The following is an 11737-nucleotide window of genomic DNA, read 5'->3' as shown; positions in this document are numbered from 1 at the left end:
GTAGGTGGTGTGCACTGCAAAATTATTTAAACTTGGCTGTATGTTTGGAAATTTTCAAAATCAAATGCTGGTGGGGAAAAAAAGTCAAATTGTTTTCCAGCATTTGGGGCTGGGGCTCGCGCTCTTGCGGCAGAGACCGCAAGTGTAGCCATAGCGCATGAGGCGCATGGGGCGCATGGGGCGCAGAGGGCTCCAGCTCTGGGGCTCCCCGCCCCGGCCTTGGCTAGACCCCAAAAGCAAGGACAAGGAGGCTGTCCTCGAGGCTCCCTGGAGTCAGGTTTCCCTGCAGCTGCTGCGGGAATCACAGGCCCCAAGATGGTTTGCGGGGCGGGGGTGGGGGGGTGGCTCGCGTGTTCCAAGAACTGCGGGTGGGCGCTCCCCCGGCTCCACACGTTGCTTAGTCTGTTGATGACTGGAGTCCCCGCTGGCGCACTGGTTTCCCGGCTGATTTCCGGCCTCTGGGTGCTTGGCCGGGTCGCTGCAGTGCATTGCGTTGTTTTCTTTTTAACGCGATTATTCTCTTACTCGTGTTTATTGTTCTGTTTTCTGTATGTGCTTGCTTAGCCCTGAACCAGGAACAACAGGGTCAGCTTCCGGAAGTGGGCTGGAACAATACAGCAAGTGCTCAAAATGACGTCCCGAGAAATTTCCACTGCAGGGGGTTTTGAAGTTTTAACCCAAATGACACCTGTCTGGCCAGCACACCAGCAGCTGCCCGAGGTCACGTGTGCTCCAATAATAGGAACAGAGGCCAGAGAGGTTCTGAGATTTGCCGGGGGCCCTGGCCTCTTCCTCAGCTTTACAGAGATCCTGGGTGTTTGGCTGACCTACAGACACGGGCACCAGAAAGATCCTCGTGCTAATCCTAGTGGAATCCTTTGATGAGAAAACAAGGAACATCTTTCATGTTCTGGTCTCGTTCACTTTCTCCAAGCTCAGCTAACCCGTGTAAGGAAGCAGGTAAGGAAGCTGAAAAGTTACATTATTGACGGGGAAATTATGTATTTGTACCGCTTTCGTTTCTCTAAATGTTTTTCTTTTTCCCATTGCTGAAAAAGAAAAAATCAAAACTTGTGGTCTCCGCTGAGTCTCAGTGGTACCTGTCCGTTTCTACTGTATGTACCGCGTCTGGCATGGCCCACTGCAGAAAAGCTTTGTATGGCCCTATTGTGTTGCTCATACTGTGAATCTAAATATACAGCTCCCGGGGCTCCTGGGTGGCTCAGGTCATGATCTCAGGGTCCTGGGATCCAGCCCCAGGCTCCCTGCTCAGTGGGGAATCGGCTTCTCCTTCTCCCTCTGCCCCTCCCCCTGCTCATGCTCTCTCTCTCTCTCTCTCTCTCTCTCTCTCTCTCTCAAATAAATAAATAAAATCTTAAGAAAAAAAGAATATGTGCAGTATCATCCACTTATGTAAACTTTTAAAAGAGGCAAGACTACATTTATTTAGGCAGCATACTTCTGTGGTCAAACTATAAAGAGGGTGAGAAAGTGATATTCATAAATTTCAAGTTACTGACCCTGGTGGGGGAAGGGAGGACTGGGTCCCGATGGGTTTTATGGTTGGTTGCAGGGGGCGGGGGAGGGCTTCTCAGTCTGGACTGGGGGCATATGTTGGCTTTACGATAACTTGTTAAATTATCTATTTGCATTGCATGCATTTTTCTTTCTTTTTAAAAAAGATTTTATTTATATATTTGACAGAGAGAGACAGGGAGAGAGGGAACACAAGCAGGGGGAGTGGGAGAGGGAGAAGCAGGTTTCCCGCGGAGCAGGAGACCCCCCCCCCACGCGGGGCTCCATCCCAGGACCCTGGGACCATGACCTGAGCCGAAGGCAGACGCTTAACGACTGAGCCACCCAGGCGCCCCAAGAATAAAATCTTTAAAAAAATAAAAATAAGAAGATAAAGTAGGTGATGTTTGATCCACAATGTTGTACCTTGTTGTAACTGCCCTATGGCAGTTAAAAACATATATGTTATATAAATAAATTATAAATATAAAAATACATATTATATAAATACAGTATATATAAATAAGTATATAAATTTCTGAGACCTATTTCTCTTAGCAATGCATAAGGAAATATTCTGAAATGTAAGAAATGTTCACTTTTAATGTGTCATTTTTTAAAAAGATTTTATTTATTTGAGTGAGAGAAAGAAAGTGCATGAGCAGGAGGGAGGGGCTGAGGGAGAGGGAGAAGCAGGTTCCCCTTTGAGCAGGGAGTCCGATTTGGGACTCAGTCCCAGGACCCTGAGATTTCAGGATTCAGGATTTCAGCTGAAGGCAGATGCCTAATGGACTGAGCCACCCAGGCGCCCCTCTTTATTTATTTCTTGAATATCTCACACTTCCATGCCTGGCCAGAGAAGAGAGCAATGCATCTATCAATGAAGGTATTTATGTTTCCAGTTAAAAAAAAAAAAAAAAAGGTCTTGATATATCTGAAAACAAATTTTTTTACCTCTCACCATACACAATTGCAAAATCACAACTCTGTAGCCAGATGCTGAGGACGTCCTGTTTTGGCCCCAACTAGATCAAGTTCCAGAACAGGTGTAACTTCTATGGAGATAGAAATCAGGAAAATGGTTGTCTGGGGAGTGGAGGGAGCTTCCCAGGTGCCAGAATGCTCTAGATCTTGATGGGAATGTGGGCGACATAGTTTCCTGCGTTGGCCTGGACCATCCAGCTGCTCTGAGTTAGGCTCTGTGGGCATCACTGTAAGTCAGCTACATCTCAGCTAAGTTCAGCTGACCTTGAAATGTGATGTTTTTACCTGTGTTCTGGCGTCCTTTGGAAGACAGAGATGAGCGGTGGGAGCTGAAAGTTGAGGGCATTCCGGCCCCAGGGGTGACCAGGGAAGGTCCACAGGCCGTTTGCCTCATCTAGCTGACGCTTGGCGCTGTTTGCCAACCCAACACCTGTGCGTGTTCTTGCAGTGCGTCTTTGAGGTGTTAGAATTTCACAGCCAGGGGTCTTTGAACTGCTCCCGGGCCTGTCTATGCTGGTGGTGGCCTCTAGAGGGCGCTGCCGACACAGCCCAGCCCAGGAATTCGGATTCATTTCCGGAGACTACGATTTTTATGAACCCATCAGTGGAGGGCAGGGTGGGATGTCATCTCCCTTATCCCACCGCCCCGACTCTAGGACACCGGGGCTGTCACACAGAAATATATCATTCACACCAAAAATCCCTGACACAAGAAAAAAAAAAAAAAGGAAAGGTTAGCAAAAAATTTGGGGGGAGCAACTGAAGGGGACCAAGACATGCTACCCCCAAAATATGCCACTTTGGTGTAAGTATTACTTTGAGCTGAGAGCGTCTGAGCTCCTGAAATCCCTTATCTGCCTAAAAACAGAGCCTCCCATGGGGCGCCTGGGTGGCTCAGTCGTTAAGCGTCTGCCTTGGGCTCAGGTCATGATCCCGGGGTCCTGGGATCGAGCCCCGCATCGGGCTCCCTGCTCGGCGGGAAGCCTGCTTCTCCCTCTCCCGCTCCCCCTGCTTGTGTTCCCTCTCTCGCTGTCAAATAAATAAATAATCTTAAAAATAAGATAAAAACAGAGCCTCCCAAAAGAACTCACTCATCATAAATCCCTTCCGGGGATCAACGTCTCCTCTTGGAGAAGAGAAGCTGGCACCGTTCCCCGATAGACTTTGTCACAAACTATCATATCTCCCACTTATTCTCCTGAGGGCCCATTTATCATTCCTAAAATTCATTTGCTCTCCCGTAAGTGGCGTTTCTCCCCTCCCTTTTCCCTGTTATGGTGGTATATGAGCTCTCAGACCTGACCGTTCCTTTGCACCTTCACTTCTTTCTGTGATGCCTGAGCACATCAAACTAAAAATAAATAAAGTTGTGTGGCTCCTATTAAAATGTCTTTCATCAGTTTAATTGACAGATCCCCAGTATAGAACCTAAGAGGGTAGAGGAAATGGTTTCCCTCCCCCACACAACTGAAGTTTGCCAGTGACATCAGCTGTGGGTCAGTGCTTCCTGGTTCCACTTGGCTTACATTAGCCTGGGCTGAAGGTGGCAACGTCGCCAACAAGCCAGCCCAGCCTTCTCCTTGACACCCTGGCCCAGGAAGGCCCCTCCCACAAGTGGGTCAGTGACCTGGAACAGGTGAGGACCCCGCTTACTCAGGTGCTGGCGGACTCTGCCTGGATTTAGTCTCATGCCCAGTCAGACCACGGGATTTGCTTGGGCATAGAATGGACTATTCACATGGCCTCCTGAGGTCACGAACTGAGTACGTGACCGGGTTTGGGGGAAGGAAGGAGACATGTTTGCTGGAAATTCTTCATGAAATTCTCACTCCCAGCCGTGGCGGTCAGTGGTGCTGAGATCACTAGGTGAGTAGGAAGAGGGGTACGGGGCGCAGGAGTCTCGTCACGCCCGTGGGGCTTGCAGCGCCCTGGTCCAGGGATGAGTCAGAGCACCTCCAAACCCAGGACCACCAGATATCGCCGGGGGGTGGAGCATGAAGTGCCCGGAGCCACCGCCGAAGAGTTCGAGCCCAAAGTGGTACCTGGACTCCCATCAAGGCTTTGAGCCTGACTTCCCACTGATGAGAAATCCCTTGGGCCAGAAAACAAGCTGAAGGAACTTCAGAAGCCAGGGACCTGCCAGGAGGTGGTGTCTTGCAGGACAAGGTGCTTAGTCTCCGCGAGAAGCCGGGTGGGGAGGGGGTCAGCTCCTGAAAGCCTGTGTGTACAGTGCTGTCTGAGCGCCCGCCAGCCAGGAGTCCTGGTGACCCAGGCCCATCCTCCTCCCGCGGGGGCAGCGGTGGGCGGCCATTCCGGGGGCGGTGGCCACGTGGCGCCAAGGGAGCAGACTGACGGGGCCCTGAAGCCGGCGGGCGGCCTGGACCTCGGGCCGCCTGCGCAGTCCGCTGCCCTTTACCTGGATGTCTGTTTTTAGGGGGTGCCGCCCAGTGCTTTCCTCATGCTCCCCCCAAGCCGGCACCTTGTGCTTTGCGCCCCCCGAGCGGCCCCCAGGCAGCTGGTACCCACTTTGCTGGACTCAGCGGGAGCCGGGAGAACCTGGGAGTAACGTCGCCATGGGAGCAGCCCTAAGCTGATGACCCACGGGTGTGGGGTGCGACTACCCCGGCTCTGTTGCCCCAGGTGAGACAACTGAGGTGTGACCCTTGCCCTGTCCAGACCTTGTCTGATGTCTGCTGCCGTTGCTCCCCTGCCTTTCCCTTTGGTTCTGCGCCCCCCACCGCGGGGCTTCTGCCCCTCCACGCTGCTGGCATGGGGGGCTGCACAGGGGCACCATGCCAGGGGCACCCCAGTGTGACAGCAAGACACCCCCAGACGTGGCCCCGCACACCAGGGGGGCAGTTGCCCCTATGGAGAGGCATCGCCCTACTGGACTTTCCCAGGGAACCCTAACAAAGCCTTCCCACGCGTTCCTGCCTCACTGTGTGCTTCTGGGAGCCTGGCCCAGGAGAGACGGCAAGGGGAAAAACTCCATCGGGGGCCAGTTTCCCAAAGAAGGGGAAGGGCCTCTGAGATTCGGTGTGACAGGTCTGATTAACGCACTGATTTGTTTCGACTCTCAGATTCTTTTTTTTCTTTTTTTAAGATTTTATTTATTTATTTGACAGAGAGAGACACAGCGAGAGAGGGGGGAACACAAGCAGGGGGAGTGGGAGAGGGAGAAGCAGGCTTCCCGCCGAGCAGAGAGCCCGACGCGGGGCTCGATCCCAGGACCCTGGGACCACGACCTGAGCCGAAGGCAGACGCCCAACGACTGAGGCACCCAGGCGCCCCTTGACTCTCAAATTCTGTTCCTACATCAAACTCTTCTAGAGACTGGCCTGCTTAACACTTCACGAGCTCACAGGGTGACGACTGTACTCCGGGAATGCTGACCCGGGATGAGTCTAGAACAGGCGGGAATATTCTGGAATGTTCTTCTGGAAGCACTTTGTGCCGCTCTCAGGAACCACAGGGACTGGGAAATCCTACCCCTCTCCCTCCACCCCTCCTCAGATTTAATCTCTCCCAGGACCTGGCAAATCCAAAGTCCTCTGCATCACGAGATTCTTTATTTCAGAGACCTCGCGTTGAGGTTTGTGTCCTGCCCCCGCGTGTCGTAGAGGCGGCATCCTCCGAGCTGTGAGAGTCGTCATGTCTCTTTTCGCAAGGCGGCATTTGCAAGGAGGCCAGTGTGGGACTCGTGTTACAGGGACAAGCAGGAAGCCAGCCTCGTCTTGGACGCAGGGAAGACCTTCTGGCTCTGTCTTCCGCTGGTCGTGTGGCATGAAGGAGGTGGCAGGGTGGGCTCGCTTGTCCTCTGAGCCCCCTTCTCTGGAGAGCTCCCAGCCCCCGGCCACCATCCCCTGCTGCAGGGCCATCGTGGCAGAGGCCTGGATACAGCCGAGGCCTGGGTCACCCCCCAGCCCTAGACTGGGCCAGCCTGGAGCGCTGGATATCAGGGCCGAGACTCGACAGAGCGACACACTCCAGGTCCCTTGTCCCTTCTGTCCCGCTGGGACTGGTGGCTGCATGCCCGGGAGTGCGGAGAAGTGAGCAGAGGACCTGCCACCCAGGAACGGGGCCGGAGATAAATCTATGTGTGTTTTGTTGTTGTCGCTTTGGTTTTTGCTTTAACTTTTAAAAATTATTATGATAAAATACACATAACATAAATGTACCACTTTGACCATTTCTGAGTGCACAGCTCCGCGGCACGAAGCCCACTCACACGGCCCTGCAGCCACCCCCACCCTCCGTCTCCAGAACGTTCCGTCTCCCCACACGGAGACTCTGTCCCCACCCCCTGCCCCAGCCCCGGCTCCCACCGTCTCCTCTCTGTCTGTGTGGACGGGACTCCTCTGGGGACCTCCTGGGAGTGGGGTCCTCCTGCGGGTTGTGTCCTTCTGGGTCTGGCTCCTCTCACTGAGCCCGGGGTCCTCGGGGGTCCCTCCGAGTCGTGGCAGGTGTCGGGGTCCCTTCCTTCCTGAGGCTGGAGCGTGTTCCCGCGTGGGGGCGGACCGCGCCGTGTGTACCCCTCATCTGCTAATGGACCCTTCTCAGTGCTGTGAATCATGCTGTTGTGCCTATGTTTCTCCCCCTCAATGGCTTTATTGATACACAATTCACCCATTTTAAGTGTACAATTCAATGTTTTTAGTGTATTCACATAATGTATACCCATCACCACAGTCAATTCCAGAACATTCCATCACCCTAAAGCAAACCCATCCCCATCAGCCATCACTCCCCATCTCCCCCAAGCCCAGCCCCCGGCCCCCACGAGCCCCCTTCCTGTCCGCGGATGAGCCCGTTCCGGACGTGTCACCCACGTGGACTCACACCCCGTGCGGCCTTCTGTGTCTGGTTCCCTCCCTGAGCGTCGTGGGCTCGGGGTCCGGCCCCAGGGCACACTGTCCGGCAGAGCCCTTCCCAAATTCCTGGTCCACGGAATCATGAGCAAAATAAAATGGTTGTGTTAAGCTGGTGAGTTTGGGGATTATTTGTCAGGCAACCACACGTGGACCTCGCCCCTCTTTCCCCTGTCCTGGTTTTGTCCGACGGCTCCCCACAGCAGAATGGGGTGGGTGCCATCCCATCTTTGCCACACCTCCGGGCGGACCCAGTCTGGTCTTGAACCCCCGACAAGAACCCAGCTGCAAAGCCCAGCCCTCATCAGCTCTCCTGAGAAACCTCGCAGGATTGGTTGGGTGCATCTGGGCTAACGGAGGGAGGGCCCGGGCTGCTGGGGTCCCCCAACCCAGAGGGCTGGATGCCAAAGAGGCGAGCCTCCCGGTGACAAGAGGTTGGAGCGGGACTCGCCTCCCGAGCAGCGCGTGGGAGAAGCCGCTGTGGGCAGAGACCCTGAGCTGTGCCTGGAGAACCCCCACTCCCCCCCCCCCCCCAGCCGCCCGGCCCCCCCCCCCGGGGCCCCCCCCCACCCCCGCCCAGCGCAGACACCGGGCATGGAAACCTTTAACTCGCTGGTGGATTTTTCACAAATGTACTTTATATGTTTTCCTTCTGGGAAGTGAAATAGTGGTGCACATCTAGCAAGTATGTGCCGCTTTTATTCCAGAAAGAAAGGCAGAGGGAGGGACCGAGGAGTCAGGAGGGAAGGACGGACGGAGATAGGCAGGCAGGGCGAGCATTCTGAGAGGCAAGGGACCGAGGCGTGCGCTCTTCAGAGCGCCACGGCTCCAGCCGTGTACACCGCTTCTCCGTCCGTGGGCCAGGGACGTGACTGCTCCGTGCCTCGGTTTCCCCATCTGAACACCGCCTTCTCCTCCCCACTTGCGGTGCCTGCAGTACCCCACTCTGGCCTCAAATGCAGGGCGAGGAGCTCTTCTTTCCCACTGGGCCCCCTGCCTCCACCCCTCACTCCAGGGTGGGGTCCCGGCGACGACCCCCAGGAGCCCACCCCCACTGGCTGTCACGGGTGTGAACTGCCCCAGTGAAGGGAAAAGCTGTGGAAGACAGGGAGGCCCCTCTCCCGGTCCTTTGACACCCCTACCGCACTCTCTGGGGGGCTGCACTGTAGCAAAGCCGGTGTCCTGGTTGGGACATTGTAACAGTTTTGCAAAATGTTACCCCCTGGGGAGACTGGGCGAATCTGCAACTGTCCTGCAAAGGTTCCCAGCACAAGGGAGTGTCCAAGGGACCCACTGTTTGGAGCCCCCCGGATTCCGTGCCCCGGAGAGGCCCGCGCTCCCCCACCCTCGGCCCTGGCTCTCCCGTTGGCAGCGGCCACGAGCCCATCTCTCGCCGCTGCGTGCCTGGCGCCAGGCTCCAGTGAAGGAATGTTGTGGGACCAGAGACTGGGCAGGGCTGAGTCACTGAGCTAATGACCTTGGGTCACAAGCTTATGTGGCCCCGGTATCTTCAGGTGCCACCTTGCCCGAGCTGATACGATGCTGGCCGCGCCAAGCTCCTCCCGTGTCTGTGGGACTCCACGACCTGAGCTGGGCAAGCACCCTGTCCCCCCTCCTCGGTGCCCCAGCCTGCTGCTGCCTCACAGGGGGTCACAAAAGGGAAACGGAGTTCGGGGGCAGCTGGAGCGCTTCCTGCCACATTCCACATGGGGGAAACTGAGTCTCCAGGCGGGAAACGATGGGCAGGACAGAAACCCTGAAGCATCTTGCCGAGGTTGCCACAAATCCCAAACCCTGTGTGGGGAAGAGGGAAATGCCCATTGACAGAGGTATGAATGCAGCCCCTGGCCCGGAACGGACAAGGCCGACGGCACCGCTCTTCCTCACGTTTGTCTTGCTTCTGTCACTCTTCCCTCGTGGGGGAGTCTGGCACTGGGACAGGCAAGGGTTCCCTCTGGAGACAGGACGATTAAGGAGGGCGTCGAGCTGGGGTGGCCCATGGGAGAGCCTGCCACAGGGGGTGGGTGACCGAGACAGGAGCAAAACCTGCAGAAGACCCCAGCTCCGGGGGGAGACGTCTGTGCGGCCTCAGCCGACCCCTTGGGTGATAAATTAGTCCTTGATGCGTTTATTGAACACTGAGCACACCCTACACAGACTCGCTCTGGTCATCTTTTTTTTTTTTTTTTAAAGATTTTATTTATTTACTGGACAGAGAGAGACCCAGCGAGAGAGGGAACACAAGCAGGGGGAGGGGGAGAGGGAGAAGCAGGCTTCCCGCGGAGCAGGGAGCCCGATGCGGGGCTCGATCCCAGGACCCTGGGACCATGACCTGAGCCGAAGTTAAGAGTCAGATGCTCAACCGACAGCACCACCCAGGCATTCCTCCTTTTATTATCTTTTAATTATTTTTTAAACACAATTTATTTTTTTAAAGTTTTAGCTTTACAGAAAGAATTGTGAAGATGATACCATTCCCATAGGCCTGCCCACTTCCCCATCATTAGCACTGAACATCAGCTTGTGACCCTGCCTGTCAAGGGGAGCGCACCCCCATCTCGGTCTGGTCCCAGGATGCGCAAGGCCAGGCGGCTGCAGGGCAGGTGGTGAGCCCCAAACCAGCCTCTCCGTTGACCCAGCTGGAGCCCGTCACCAGCCTGGGAAAGGCTCCCAGTTCCTCCCGCTCCGGGATTTTCTTGCCACTCCTGGAGGAGACGGACGCGGAGGTGGCAGGATGGGCCGAGAAGAAACCGCAACTCCAAGAACAAGGTGTGCCCGGGGCTGGGCCCCGGCAGGCAGGAGGAGGCTGGGAGAGGTCAGCGGCGAGGCCTGGCAGGGCCCAGGGCAGGGCTCGGTGCCACCTGGGAGGGCAGGAGCTTGGCGTGTGGCCCCCACTCCTCCGCGCACACACACACACCAGGCTGGGCAAGGGACAGGGGAGGGGCCCAGAGGGGGACTCGGCTGGGGGGGGGTCCTGGAGGGGGCAGGGTAACTGTGGGGTCTCTGAGGAGGGCTCTAGGGGGCGGCTGGACAAATGCAGGGTGGGAGCCAGGTTCAAGGGTGCTCAGGTTTTCCTTTGGGGTGCCAGGTGGGGGGAGGGTGTGCTCACGGCTGAGCCTGGCGCTCCCAGGGAGGACGGGGGTGGCCTGCGGGCCCCTGCTGCCGCAGGACATCCTAGCGCCTATGCCTGTCCAGGGAGGCCTGTCACCAGCCCAGAAAGCACCCGTCCCTTCCCAGTCCCACGTCCAGGCTGACTCCAGGTGCTCCCGGGTCACCCACTGACAGCCAGCCGTTGGTCCTCTCTCTGGCCTCCTGGCCACCGCCCTGCCCTGGCCTGTCACCCCTCACCGGGCTGGCTGCAAAGTGACAAGAGCTCACCAGGCCCTTTAGGCTGCGTCCACACTCCACACGGTGACAAGATGGTCCCCCCAGAAATGACATCCAGTCGGGTCTGTGCCCTGTTCCTGTCCTGTCTGTGGGTGTCCGTCCACGCAGGGACAACGGAAACAGCGCTCGCGGCAGCACAACTCACAACGGCCAAAAACGGGGAGCAAGCTAAGTGTTCGCGGACACTTAACACATATAAACACTTAACACAATCAACACATACACACGTGTCCCCCACGCACGGGAGCGTCCCTCGGCCGTGAGCAGGAGGAGCGAGGCGCAGCGCCTGGGGGACAGACCCAGAGCCCACGATGCTCTGCCCCAGGGACAGACCCTGAGCCCACGCAGACGCCCCGGAAGCCCGCGCCCAATGTGGGTCGGCCACCTGCTCCCACACCTGGCCTCTCTCGGATCCCCGCTGGTCCGATAAGGATGCTGAAGCACACAGCAGCCAGGCTGACACCTCAACCCCCCCCACTTCACCACCCCATTGGCTCCTGCCTCCAGGAAGCCCTCCCTGATCTGCTCCCTCCCCGCCAGGATGGGAAGTCAGCTCTGGGCTATCAGGCCACAGAAGCCTGCAGAGTGAGGATTCAATGATGGCCGAGGGCCAGCCACACGAGGGAGGTGTGAATGACTAGGTCTTGTTGGGTTGCAGTGTTCAAAGTCAGCAGCAGCTGCTCCCTTCCTCCTCCCTGAGCTTGGATCTGGGGCGGCCCGGAGCCTGGCGTTGGCTGTGGGGGGGTGATGGCGCAGCGTCCAAGGTCAGGCCAGCCCTGTTGCCCCCCCTTCCCTCTTCGGTTCCACAGATTTGCTGAGCCGCCCAGCACGTCGTGAGGACGTCGAGGACGAGCCCACCGGCCAGGGGCCCGGGCCCCCCAGGCAGCAAGCCAAGCCCGCTGCGCCTGTCCACGTTCCGGACTCACGGTGTCACTGGGGACGAGAAATGGTTTGGGGCCACTTGTTACAAAACACAAAACCAG

At 56.7% G+C, this 11737-nt stretch overlaps 1 pseudogene; it reads left to right on the top strand.

The window, feature by feature from the left end:
* Positions 1-315: 315 nt before the first annotated feature.
* On the top strand, positions 316-1341 carry LOC112815245 (tetraspanin-13 pseudogene; annotated as a pseudogene).
* The last annotated feature ends 10396 nt before the right edge of the window (positions 1342-11737 follow it).

Source organism: Callorhinus ursinus, unplaced genomic scaffold, assembly GCF_003265705.2.
Source record: "Callorhinus ursinus isolate GAN/ISIS: 27379988/994484 unplaced genomic scaffold, GSC_fseal_2.0 scaffold77, whole genome shotgun sequence".
NCBI classification, from domain to species: Eukaryota; Metazoa; Chordata; class Mammalia; order Carnivora; family Otariidae; genus Callorhinus; species Callorhinus ursinus.
Note: the sequence above shows the minus strand (reverse complement) of the source record. Positions and strands in the feature narration are given on the sequence as shown.